Source organism: Schistocerca gregaria, chromosome 3, assembly GCF_023897955.1.
Source record: "Schistocerca gregaria isolate iqSchGreg1 chromosome 3, iqSchGreg1.2, whole genome shotgun sequence".
NCBI classification, from domain to species: Eukaryota; Metazoa; Arthropoda; class Insecta; order Orthoptera; family Acrididae; genus Schistocerca; species Schistocerca gregaria.
The window spans coordinates 757,627,123-757,639,416 of NC_064922.1; positions in this window are offsets into that span (position 1 = coordinate 757,627,123).

Consider the following 12,294-nt stretch of genomic DNA (forward strand, 5'->3'; position numbering starts at 1 on the left):
TCTCAGGGCGCTATCGCCAGAAACATCATACGTATTCCGTCTTACTCATGATGGATACAAAAAATATCTTTCTTTAATGTTACTCGCTAAGCAAATTAAATATGATAGTCAATTAATTATTTATTTTTCTCTGTGAGGCTTGATTTTCCAGTATAGCTGCCTATGTGCAATGGCAGCGTATACAAATGAAATAATTGTTTTTAATAAAACTGTACCTCTGGCCTACAGAAAGAAATGAAAAATATTACAAGGCACCGTTCTTCATATATTTAGATTATCGTATTTAATGCTTTTTGCAGTTAAATGATTATTAAAAGAGTTTTACCGTTTTTAACACCAATGTCGTCGCTGCAATAATCGACTTACACAAAATGGCCAGGGCAACATTTAATTATTACGTAAATGATAATTATGGGTCAGAGAAGGTACTTTTTGCTACCAACAAAAACACATACTACCAAGCTATTTACGTATATACGAGTATTTAACAAAAATTATCATGACACTACATATACGAAATAATTATTTACAGACCGTGATCTATACTCGACCATAAGATAGGACATCAGAACCAACCATACTCAGAAGACAAAGAAGAAGACAAGAACATGAAACAAAGAAGTCTTTTTCTTATATACTACGATACAGAGATAATAGTAATCACAATTCTATGAGAATGTATAGCGGTTCCATTGTAGTTAGATATCGATAAGTTGATTTACATTTTTTTTTTTCAAGAAGCGATGCTATATCCTACTCTAGAATATCATTCACATTTATTGCAGCACTGGCAAGGTGATCTAGAGGCCAGCAGCATTTTAACGTTAAAGTAGCTACAATGCGTGACCTCGCTGGGACCGCCGGTGCAGTAAGGGAGGAACGGTCGTTTAGTATTTGGCAAACTTCCCTGAGCTGGCTGGGCTGGGAAGATTTTCTTTAAGATAATCTGACAACGTGCCGCGACTGAAAATAGTAGGGCTCAAGTAAGAGATCACGACTTTGTTGAGCTGCTGTGGGGAATTTGATAAAGTTCAACAAATCAGTGTGAAACCCAATGAAGCATGGGAAGGATATTATTTTTTTTATTTAGAGTGTAGTTTGGATTTAACGAGTCTATATTTTATTTATAACACATGAACATGTGACATGATAACTCAGTGGCACAGAACAATACGTAGATTTCCTCCTTCGACCTCCCAGAACTGTACTCATCTTAACATTTACCTTTGGCAAGAACATTAAAAAAAGCCACATTCACTACCGTACGGATTCCATATTGACTGTAAGCCCTCGTATACTGAGTAAAGTGAACAATTCTCAGTTCAGAAGACGTCTGACATGCCTGCTAAAACATTATGGACCGCAAACCAGTGATGGATATGATGACTGATTTAGACCTGTTTTTTGAGAAGCCGTTTAGAATGATGACGGTATGTGAATTTGAAACATTATCAGAAATCAGTGTTGGTGAGAAGGAAATCGGAGAATAGGTCAATGAAATTATTTTCAGCGGACTGGTGTCGATAGCCTCTGTAGTCAGAAGAGGGAAAAGATGAGGTTTGAAAAAGACGGAAGGAATTCTGTATTCTGAGGAAAAGCTGAAGTAGAACTGGTTAACCTCTTGTAGAAAATTCTGTTAGCACTCGCAGGTACCTTACACACCACTGAGAACACTAAAAAAGTGGAAACGAAGACTGTACCGAGAAGTAGAGTAATTCAGGAAAAGGCAATACAAATATTAATTAATAAAAATTATTAGAATGAAACAAGAAGGAAGGGAAATAAGGATTTTAAAAGGAACACAAACAGGCTCGACCGCAAGAAACCTTCATTTTTGTGGTTACCGGTTTCGGTCAGTTTTTGACCATCATCAGACTTTATACCATATTGTCCGAAAGTACAAACCTTCTCAGCAGTCCTTGTCGTAATTAATCTGCTGCACTAGACAATCTCTTGCAGAATCAGTACAAATGCTTCATCTTCCATAATGATGTGTATATACAGGAGTCCAGCAAAAGAGTTACTGTTTTCAAAATTAAAGTCTCAAAGTCTAAGTAATATAGAAGAGTGTAACAAAAAGTATATTTATTGTGAAAGCTGTAAGAATTTTATACAGAAGTAATACAAAAGTTTCGAAACAGCTCGAAAGGCTGCTAAAAGATGGGGCTGTACGGTGTGCAACTCGTAGAGTATTATGGTGCATAATTAAACTTGTCCTCTGTAAGCAATCTTTGCAACCACATCACAATCTTTTCACCACTCGCTGCACGGAGGTGGCACAAACGAAGAATGAAATTTGTCATCACATCTTATAGAGTTTCAACGGAACTCCTCCAGCGTGGTTTAATGGTTATCGAAGACAATATCTTTTAATGTGTCTCACAAAAGGTAGTCACAAAGAGTCAGGTCGAGTGAATATAGAACCAATTTCTTCCATGCGCCGATAAATTTGCAATAATTCAGCTTACTGACTCTATTCTCGAAGTATTTGTCAAGGAAGCGAAACACTGTTCGGTGCGATGTGGTCTCGTCACATCTTGCATGAACCAGTAAGTGCCTGATCGACCTTCCGACACTAGCTGTGTGGCGACAAACAGTTCCCGAATTGCAACGTAACGTTTGCTAGTGATCGCTTCTCGCATGAGGAAGGGCCAATGGTGGCTCTGTTGCATACTGTAGCCCAAACGGTAACTATGGAAGAATGCAGTGTATTCGCTTGACGCAAATGGCTATTTTCAGAGGGACAAATTGCCAGTATTATTTATTCATGACTTCACTCAGGGATGTGTGCTTCAGCCGGCCCGTGTGGCCGAGCGGTTCTAGACGCTTCAGTATGGAACCGCGTGACCGCTGCGGTCGCAGGTTCGAATCCTGCCTCGGGCATGGATGTGGGTGATGTCCTTAGGTTAGTTAGGTTTAAGTAGTTCTAAGTTCTAGGGGACTGATGACCACAGATGTTAAGTCTCATTGTGCTCAGAGCCATTTGAGCCGTGTGTGCTTCATCTGTGAACCAGATGCAGCCAACATCACATCCTTCGTTATTAACAATTGCGAGGATCTCGTTCGCAAAGTGAGCCCGTTGTCGCACAGCTCGTACAAATGTGGCCTGTTAGCTTTGGATTTTGAATGGAAACATGTGTGAGCTCTGTCTCTATATTTTCAACGTGCATGGAACTCTTGAAAGCAGTCTCTGCTGCATTTCTTCGAACGGACTTCGTTGGATTTTGCTAACTAATAGCAGAAACTGTGGCGCCATTTTCAGGAGTAACTATAATTTGCTTGGGCTCAACTTCCCACCTACATCATCAGCCACGCTACTTGTCTATTGGAATTTGGCGAAGAGCTTGAGATTCACTTCCGTATTGAGTTGTTTTGGAACATTAAATCGCTTTGAAAACTATTCCCTGTAGTCGTAGGACTGTGTCCTAACCTGTGGTATTCCAGTACCAGAAAAAGAAGTTGGTCAATGGAATGCATGATTTCAACCTCCTGTAACGGATTGCTCTGAGCTGCAGCACACTATATATATATGCACTGCGTATTGCGATTACAGCGCCATCTGTTAGCAGCCCTTCGAGCTATTTCCAAACTTCTGTATTTTGCAGCTACCCCCCCCCCCCCCCCCCAAAAAAAACGTTCGTTGCAGTCGTCTGTCGATCTTAGTTTTCGTAATATTTAATTGCGAAATCGGGGACTCCTTCGCTGGACATCCTTTATTATTTTTGGACCGATCTTGAGTCACATACAGAGTCTACAGCAGCCAACAAAAGAGTTTCTCCTTAACAGTGACAACCCCTGTCTCTTGTGTTCGTGTCTATTACAGTGTGTTTGTCTTTGGCGTCGCTGGCATAATCTTACGATTCATCTGCTAACATTGGCCTATCTGAAAGCGCTTTGTTTACAGTCGATTTTCCGTATACCATCTACAGATAATGTCACATGATACGATATTACAATGCTCACGGGTCAACCTATATGAGAACGAATACTGATTTTAAAGTTCGGACAGTAATGAATGCTGCGTACAGCGCGCACAATTCAAAATTAAGATCGATTGTGTGCTGTATTATGAAATACATGCAGACCTACCTTTGGGGAGAAAAACTATAGTGAACATATATAGCGTGGATATGTCATTTCCTTGTTACGATGGTGGAGAGAGACACAGCGTCCGTTGACACACAGTTCCTGCAATTGCTGCAGGATACGAGCAATCGGTCTACGAGATCTTAACACAAAGTTCCTGCAATTGCTGCAGGATACGAGGAAGTGGTGTATGAGATCTAAATGATACGGTGACCTACTGTTTGTGTTATCAGGGTTCATATAGGTAATACGGGAAGCCAAGAGTATTGAAGTAGGCCAAACCAAAACATATATGTTTTAAATGAAGTGAGATTTACGTAAAGTAGTTCGAGAACATGCCGTGAATGATGGCCTACCACACTAATGTGCTAAATGAAGGCCAGAAATCTAGGTTAAGCGTTTTGAAATTTGCAAACTGTATAATCAGATTTCGCTATCCCAACCTGAGTAGATCATAAAAAAACACACATAAAATCACAGCCCACGGTGGCAATCGTAAAACTTGAAGTCTCTGTCGCTGCCTCAAATCGATCACTCGAAACTGGTGGAAAGACTAATAATAAATGAAAATCATTTGTTTGCTTTTGTTCTACAATATTACTTTTATTGTTAACCGGTATTCGGCTTACAAGGCCATCTTCAGACAGTAAATGTCTGAAAATGAAAAGCACCAGTTTACTTTTGTTCCACAATATTACTTTTATTGTTAACCGGTTTTCGGCTTACGAGACCATCTTCAGATATTTACTGTCTGAAGATGCCCTTGTAAGCCGAAAACCGGTTAAAAATAAAAGTAATATTGTAGAACAAAAGCAAACTGGTGCTTTTAATTTATTATAATGTTGTTCTACCAAGAACCGACGGAAGGTTCTGTCAATATGAAAAACTTTTAAGTTCAAAGTTAGCTTATAGATACTAAAATATTCTTAGCAGTCGGTCACATTCTGTAACCAAACTCGCAAAAATTTGCTAAATTCTGCCAAATAAGGAAGTATTTCACGTGTGTGACTGACTTATTTTAAATTACAATATGCCTGAGATGACAAACGTGGGGTGTGACTCTTCGGCCAGTAATTTTCTAGCAGCAAAAGAGTATGATATGGTTTTTGATAAAGATAGACGCTGTCAGTGGTAGAATTCATAAATGGATTAAATGTGACATAGTTGTGAGGCTCATGATACTACTGCTATCGACGCTTCTGAGGAAGAAATTGGTGCTTTCACATCCGAGGAGGATGATAAGTTCTGTGCGCATGCCGAAAGAAGAAACAGGAGTTCAATGTGGGCAGTCGAAGATCCTACGTAAGGTCCAACCAACAAAGCTCTCATACCAGGTTGGTGGGTGAACAATAAATTTAGTATAGTAAGGGAAATAGAGAAACGGAAAAATGAAACAGGCGCAAAGAAAGCAAGGTATTAGAGGATGATATCCTGTGGGTCCGCTTCGTTTGTTGAGTGATCAGCTCGGCTGTCTACCATGTGGAGGACACGGGTTCGATTTCCGGTAGTGTGAAGTATTTTTCCTTGATGGGAGGACGAGAGCAAGGTGCACTCTGCCTCACCATGCCAACTGAGGATCTACTAGACCCAGGGTAGCGGCTACAGGTCACACAAACTGACAACGGCCGGGAGAGTGGTATACTGATGTATACCTATGGTGGTATACTACCGCATCGAATGATCGAATGACTCATTGTCGGATGATATCACGGCCATCAGTCGGTACCGACGGGCCTGCCAAGGCCTGTGAACAGAATTTACGTTATAATTTACGTTATGATAGCACATGGAAGATCTGTCAATGAACAAAGTATGTGTTTAAATGTAAGTTATTTAAAGATACACTGACGAACTAAGCAATGGTACCCAGTTCCTAAATATGTATGGGAATTCGATATACGTCCCAATCTCCTCCCCCTCTGTCCATCTCCAGCATCCTTCCCTGCCCATCTCATCTTCCCCCTCTCTATGATGCTGAGTCTTGTTTATTGTTATTGGAAATGAAAGCCTGATGAATAACTGAACTTGTGTCACTGAATGGGTAAATCGGTTGACATTACTGATATACAGGGTATGAGAGAGGCCTCTCCAGCTTCTGGACCTTGGAGGATATTGGTTAGAATAATATTCTGCATAGTTATAATCTGCGAACGGGTATTATTACAAAGATAGTTATTACTACAACCTCACTGTTTTCTATTAAAATTGACTGCAAGGGAGAAAACCAAACAGAATAATTTTGAAGCGGTTTTTCTAATGGTTTAAATACCCTGCTATTGCAGTTAAATATGACTACGAGAAAGAAAACGATGCCGCATATTTTCATTGCAAAGCATAGCATTCTTTTTCTCGCTGTCGGTGTTTACGGAAAACCTGTACATAGTTATCTTAATGTGAAGTGCAAGCTAATGTTTACAATTTCAATCATTAGTTTAATCACATTCAAATGTTAGTTGAGCTGTCGCTTAAAATTTGAATAACTCATTTTTGAACGTTTGAAGATTGTTGGTAACAATATTAAACTGTGATTTGTCGTTGTACAGTACAAGGTCCTGTCAAATAGCCTATGCGGGATCCCAGCGTGCAGTAACCACCCACACACGGCAGGTAGCAGCAGTAGCAATGGAGAAATATAAAACGTGTTGGGTTCCACCGAGGATTTAGGGGGTAGGGAATGGAGGGCTGGGATTTTAGCAGCTGGCAGGGGTGAGCTGAATAACATTTATTGAAGAATTAATTTGCAACGGTAATGTAGGAAGCTACTGTGGTGATTGCGTTTGTGACTGCGGGACCAGTTTGGCACCACCAATCCACGAATACTGACCCGCAGAGTCCTTTCTGTAACTCAGATCAGTATAAGAACCCACCTATAGCGTCACCACCCTTCAAATACGATAGACCACCCAACAAGATACTTTGGAAAGATTTTACCTTCGAAACTCCATAAATGGAATAATAATAATTTATGTAGCCTTTCAAAAAAGAATTCTCCAAAATTTAAAGATTCTCACTTAATACAAAATGTAAAACTTACTCCAAATTCTACTATTACTTGAAAAGTTAACTTAAATCATGTAGTAACAAAAACTCAATCTAAATAATCAATGTCAACACTACTACAAATTTACACATTAAAATACTCAAACAAGTAAATTCCAGTTGCATTCAAATTATTCTCGTCGGCGAGAACTGCCCTACCGCAACAAATTACAACGCATTTAACATACCATAACAACTTATATCATATTCAACAACTAATGAACCAAATGTTGGTATTGGGACAGCAACCAGCCACAAATTTACTTTCAGTTCCTTTATTCAAAGGGTACCGTTACCGGTTTCGAATCATTATGATTCATCTTATACGTTTTACACGCCTTCCTGATAACATGTGGTGCGTTTTTTACAGATTAACTGTCGTGAAATGTCAGTTTGGAGTGTTTGTTTTCATAACATTCGTCCAACAGATTTGGATACATTGCCAGTGCATTCTTATTGTTGCACTGTGCTCCGAAGTATAGTATGCTCTGCATGCAAAACGGCTCTATCCGAAAAGGGGGGCAGCTTTGGTGCAATACAGGCCATATAGCGGAGTCAACGGAGACCAAAAAAGGACAAACAGGGAAAAAATTCTTTTAGTCGCAAATTTTTCTGCAGTGGTAGAGGACAATGTCATGAACAACATAAAAAAATACCCATCACTGGCGACTGAGCGTGGGATGGGGGGTGGGGGTTGAAAATGACCTTTTTTACGCTTTTCTTGAATAACTCTAAAACAGCGGCTTCTAGCTAAAATGTTTCCCAGTACAGAATTGATTTACATTAAATTTCCTACTCAAAATATCGGTAACAATTTCCGCGATGAAGGGAATGGAAAAATCTCAAATTGTTAAAAATAGTGTTTTAATGGTGTAAAATTAATGTTTATGTTAAATAAAGTGAGTGAAGACCAGTTATTAAATGACTGTACCATATCTAAGTACAGTAGATCAGCATTGAGGGATAATTTGTTTTTTAGGTTGCGACTGGTGGCAGTGGGAGGAAGTGGGTTGGAAGGTAGAAAAGTGAGAGAAGACAGGTAGCCAGAATGACGTCACTTATTTCCCTCATTTCTGTGTCGACAAAACGAAGAGTGATCAAGTGAGTCCTACTCTCTCGACACCACTACGTCTCAGGAAACAACACGCTGTCTCCCAAGCATACAGTCCCTTCCACAGCACATCTTGTAGATCATTGGTGACGCAGTGCGCAGACACACCTGGAGAGCGTTTATTTTCCACAAAATCCGTTGTGCGCTGACACTTATGGGAAGTACTTATTTTGCACAAAATGCCTTAATACTAAATGGAATATAGATAATGGTTACTAAGGTCAAGTGTAGTTTACGCTGCAAATTCAGTTTGGACACGCTTACACCAGAGGTGTTCGAGAAGAGGTATTTGTTCAACCTGTTTTAACTCGGATAATTCTGGGAGATACCAGTGCCTCAGAAGGAGAAAAGAGGTATGTTATCAACATTTTGAGGAATATGGAGGATATTGCTATAGAAAGAACTGAGGGAGATGGTTGCTTGGCACCAATTTTAAACAAATTCAAGAATAAGCTGGCTGGTCTAAGGAGAATGGACCTGCTGCTTTGTGGATCCAGTATTTCAACATGGTCTCATTAACGAAAAAGTTCGTGGGTTCTGAGCATCGTGGTGATTGGAATGGCCATTTGGTCTGTGTTAGAAAAATGATACCATTCTTTCATGTAAGTGGTCATTTACAATTTGTACAGAAACCAGATGGCAATAATAAGAGACGACGGACACGAAAGGGAAGCACTGGTTGGGAAGGGGGTGAGACAGGGTTGTAGCTTCTCCCCGATGCTATTCAATCTGTATATTGAGCAAGCAGTAAAGGAAACAAAAGAAAAGTTCGGAGTAGGTATTAAAATCCATGGAGAAGAAATAAAAACTTTGAGGTTCGCCGATGACATTGTAATTCTGTCAGAGACAGCAAAGGACTTGGAAGAGCAGTTGAACGGAATGGACAGTGTCTTGAAAGGAGGATATAAGATGAACATCAACAAAAGCAAAACGAGGATAGTGTAATGTAGTCGAATTAAGTCGGGTGGTGCTGAGGGAAATAGATTAGGAAAGGAGACACTTAAAGTAGTAAAGGAGTTTTGCTATTTGGGGAGCAAAATAACTGATGATGGTCGAAGGAGAGACGATATAAAATGTGGACTAGCAATGGCAAGGAAAGCGTTTCTGAAGAAGAGAAATTTGTTAACATCGAGTATAGATTTAAGTGTCAGGAAGTCGTTTCTGAAAGTATTTGTATGGAGTGTAGCCATGTATGGAAGTGAAACATGGACGATAAATAGTTTAGACAAGAAGAGAATAGAAGCTTTCGAAATGTGGTGCTACAGAAGAATGCTGAAGATTAGATGGGTAGATCACATAACTAATGAGGAGGTATTGAATATAATTGTGGAGAAGAGGAGTTTGTGGCACAACTTGACTAGAAGGAGGGATCGGTTGGTAGGACATGTTCTGAGGCATCAAGGGATCACCAATTTAGTACTGGAGGGCAGCATGGAGGGTAAAAACCGTAGAGGGAGACCAAGAGATGAGTACACTAAACAGATTAAGAAGGATGTAGGTTGCAGTAGGTAGTGGGAGATGAAGAGGCTTGCACAGGATAGAGTAGCATGGAGAGCTGCATCAAACCAGTCTCAGGACTGAAGATCACAACAACTACAACATAGCCTATGCATCAGGCATTATGGTCTAAATTGTTCTTTGGTTTTTGACGGTTGAGGTGCTGTCAACAGTACAAAACGAGCACAGCAGAAGAGAGGGGTGCTCACAAAAATCAGGTTTAATGAAAACATGATTACCATTGTTCAACAGGACCATCTTGTCGCAAAGGAAAAGAACAAAACTGGGCTTATACAACTCCTCTGTGACAAACTGACAGCGAGGGGAATACAAACAGTAGTTACTACAGGCAATCTGCTGGTACTGTAATGATACACTGTATGATCAAAAGTATCTGGACATTCCCAAAAACATACCTTTTTTCATATCAGGTGAATTCTGCTTGCCACCTACTGCCGGGTACTCCGTATCAGCGAACTCAGTAGTCATTAGACATCGTGAGAGAGCAGAACGGAGAACCCCGCGAAACTCACGTACTTCGAAAGTGGTCAGGTGATTGGGTGTCATCTGTATCATAGGCCTGTACGCGAGATTTTCACACTCCTAAACATCCCTAGGTCCATTTTTTCGGATTTGATAGCGAAGTGGAGAAGTGAAGGGACACGTACAGCACAAAAGCGTACAGGCCGACATCGTCTGTTGACTGACAGAGACCGCCGACAGTTGAAGAGGGTCTAACGTGTAATAGGCAGACATCTATCCAGACCATCACACAGGAATTCCAAACTGCATTATGATCCACTGCAAATACTATGGCAGATGACAGTTAGGCAAGAGGTGAGAAAACTTGGATTTCATGGTCGAGCGGCTGCTCATAAGCGACACATCATGCCGCTAAATTCCAAACGACCACTTGCTTGGTGTATGGAGCGTAATGATCGGACGATTGAATAGTGGAAAAAAAGTTGTGTAGAGTGACGAATCACGCGATACAACGCGACGATCCGATGGCAGGGTGTGAGTATGGCAAATACCCGGTGAACATCATCTGCCAACATGTGTAGTGCCAACAGTAAAATTCGGTGGCGGTGGTATTATGGTGTGGTCGTGTATATCGTGGAGAAGGCTTGTACCCCTTGTTGGTTTTCGTGGCACTAGCACAGCACAGGCCTTCATTGATGTTTTAAGCACCTTCTTGCTTCCCATTGTTGAAGGGCAATTTGGGGATTTCGATTACATCTTTCAACATGATCGAGCACCTGTTCATAATCCACGGCCAGTATCGGTGTTGTTATATTACAATAACATCACTGTAATGGACTGGCCTGCACAGAGTCCTGACATGAATTCGATAGAACACCTTTGGGATGTTTTACAACGCCAACTTTGTGCCAGGCCTCACCGACCGACATCGATACCTCTCCTCAGTGCAGCACTCCGTGAAGAATGGGTTGCCATTCGCCAAGAAACGTTCGAGCACCTGATTGAAAGTATGCCTGCGAGAGTGGAAGCTGTCATCAAGGATAAAGGTGGACCAACACCATACTGAATTACCCATGGAGGGCGCCACGAACTTGTAAGTCATTTTCAGCTAGGTGTCCGGACACTTTTGTTCAGATAGTGTATGTGTGTCAGACAAAGCTGCCCTGCACTACACTGTCACGATAACAGGGTAGTAGGTCGACTTGATCCTTTTACTCATCGCTTTTTCACGACCTGGCACTAACATATACTTCATGAAGCGAGGTAGGGGCAAGGTTGAATCCAAATTGTTTTCAACGAACTTCAGCAACTTCCTTTTGCTGAAACCATTCTTCTCCTCCATGCGTTTAGCGTTTGTGACACGGCCTCCGCTGTTTACAACAAAAGCAATGGCGGAATTGTTAAACTGTTCAATAAAATTCCTTTGCAAATGAAGACAATATCTGACATCTCCACGAACTCCCTGACACCAGCAGAAAAGACTGCAGAGGCTGGTGAGAAAATGTTTCTGGAAATTTACCAAGCGCCTGAATATCAGAAAAAGCTGAATAAACTCCAGCAGCAGCATTCTTAAAAGCATCAACAAAACCAAATCCAGACCTCGCCTCACCGCCGCCATCCATAGGAGCTGCGCGCCACCACACTTTTAGGTTTTATTTACAATTGTATTAATTTTATTAATTTTCTTTTTTTCTATAATGCCTTTACAACATCATTTCTTGTTATTTACAGGTGTTTGATTACTTATATACAAACACAACAATGACTCAATTGACCCCGACCACAGATCGAGTGGAGATGGAATCGAGGGGAGGATGGGTTGTTGTACCCACTGCCAGTCAGACTCAGTATCACCTGAAGCTACACTGGGCGACATTTTTGTCGATGTTCTACTCGATGAGTGACGCGATGTGGATGTTAAAACACCGGTATTACATGTACCATGCTTTGCGGCGTGTACCATGGTACGTATACGGATGGTGTAGAGTTACGGGATTCTATTTGCAACCCGATGATGATGATGATACAGTTGTTGATTTTTGAAATGTAGCAGTTCAAGTTAAGATGTTTTTTACAGT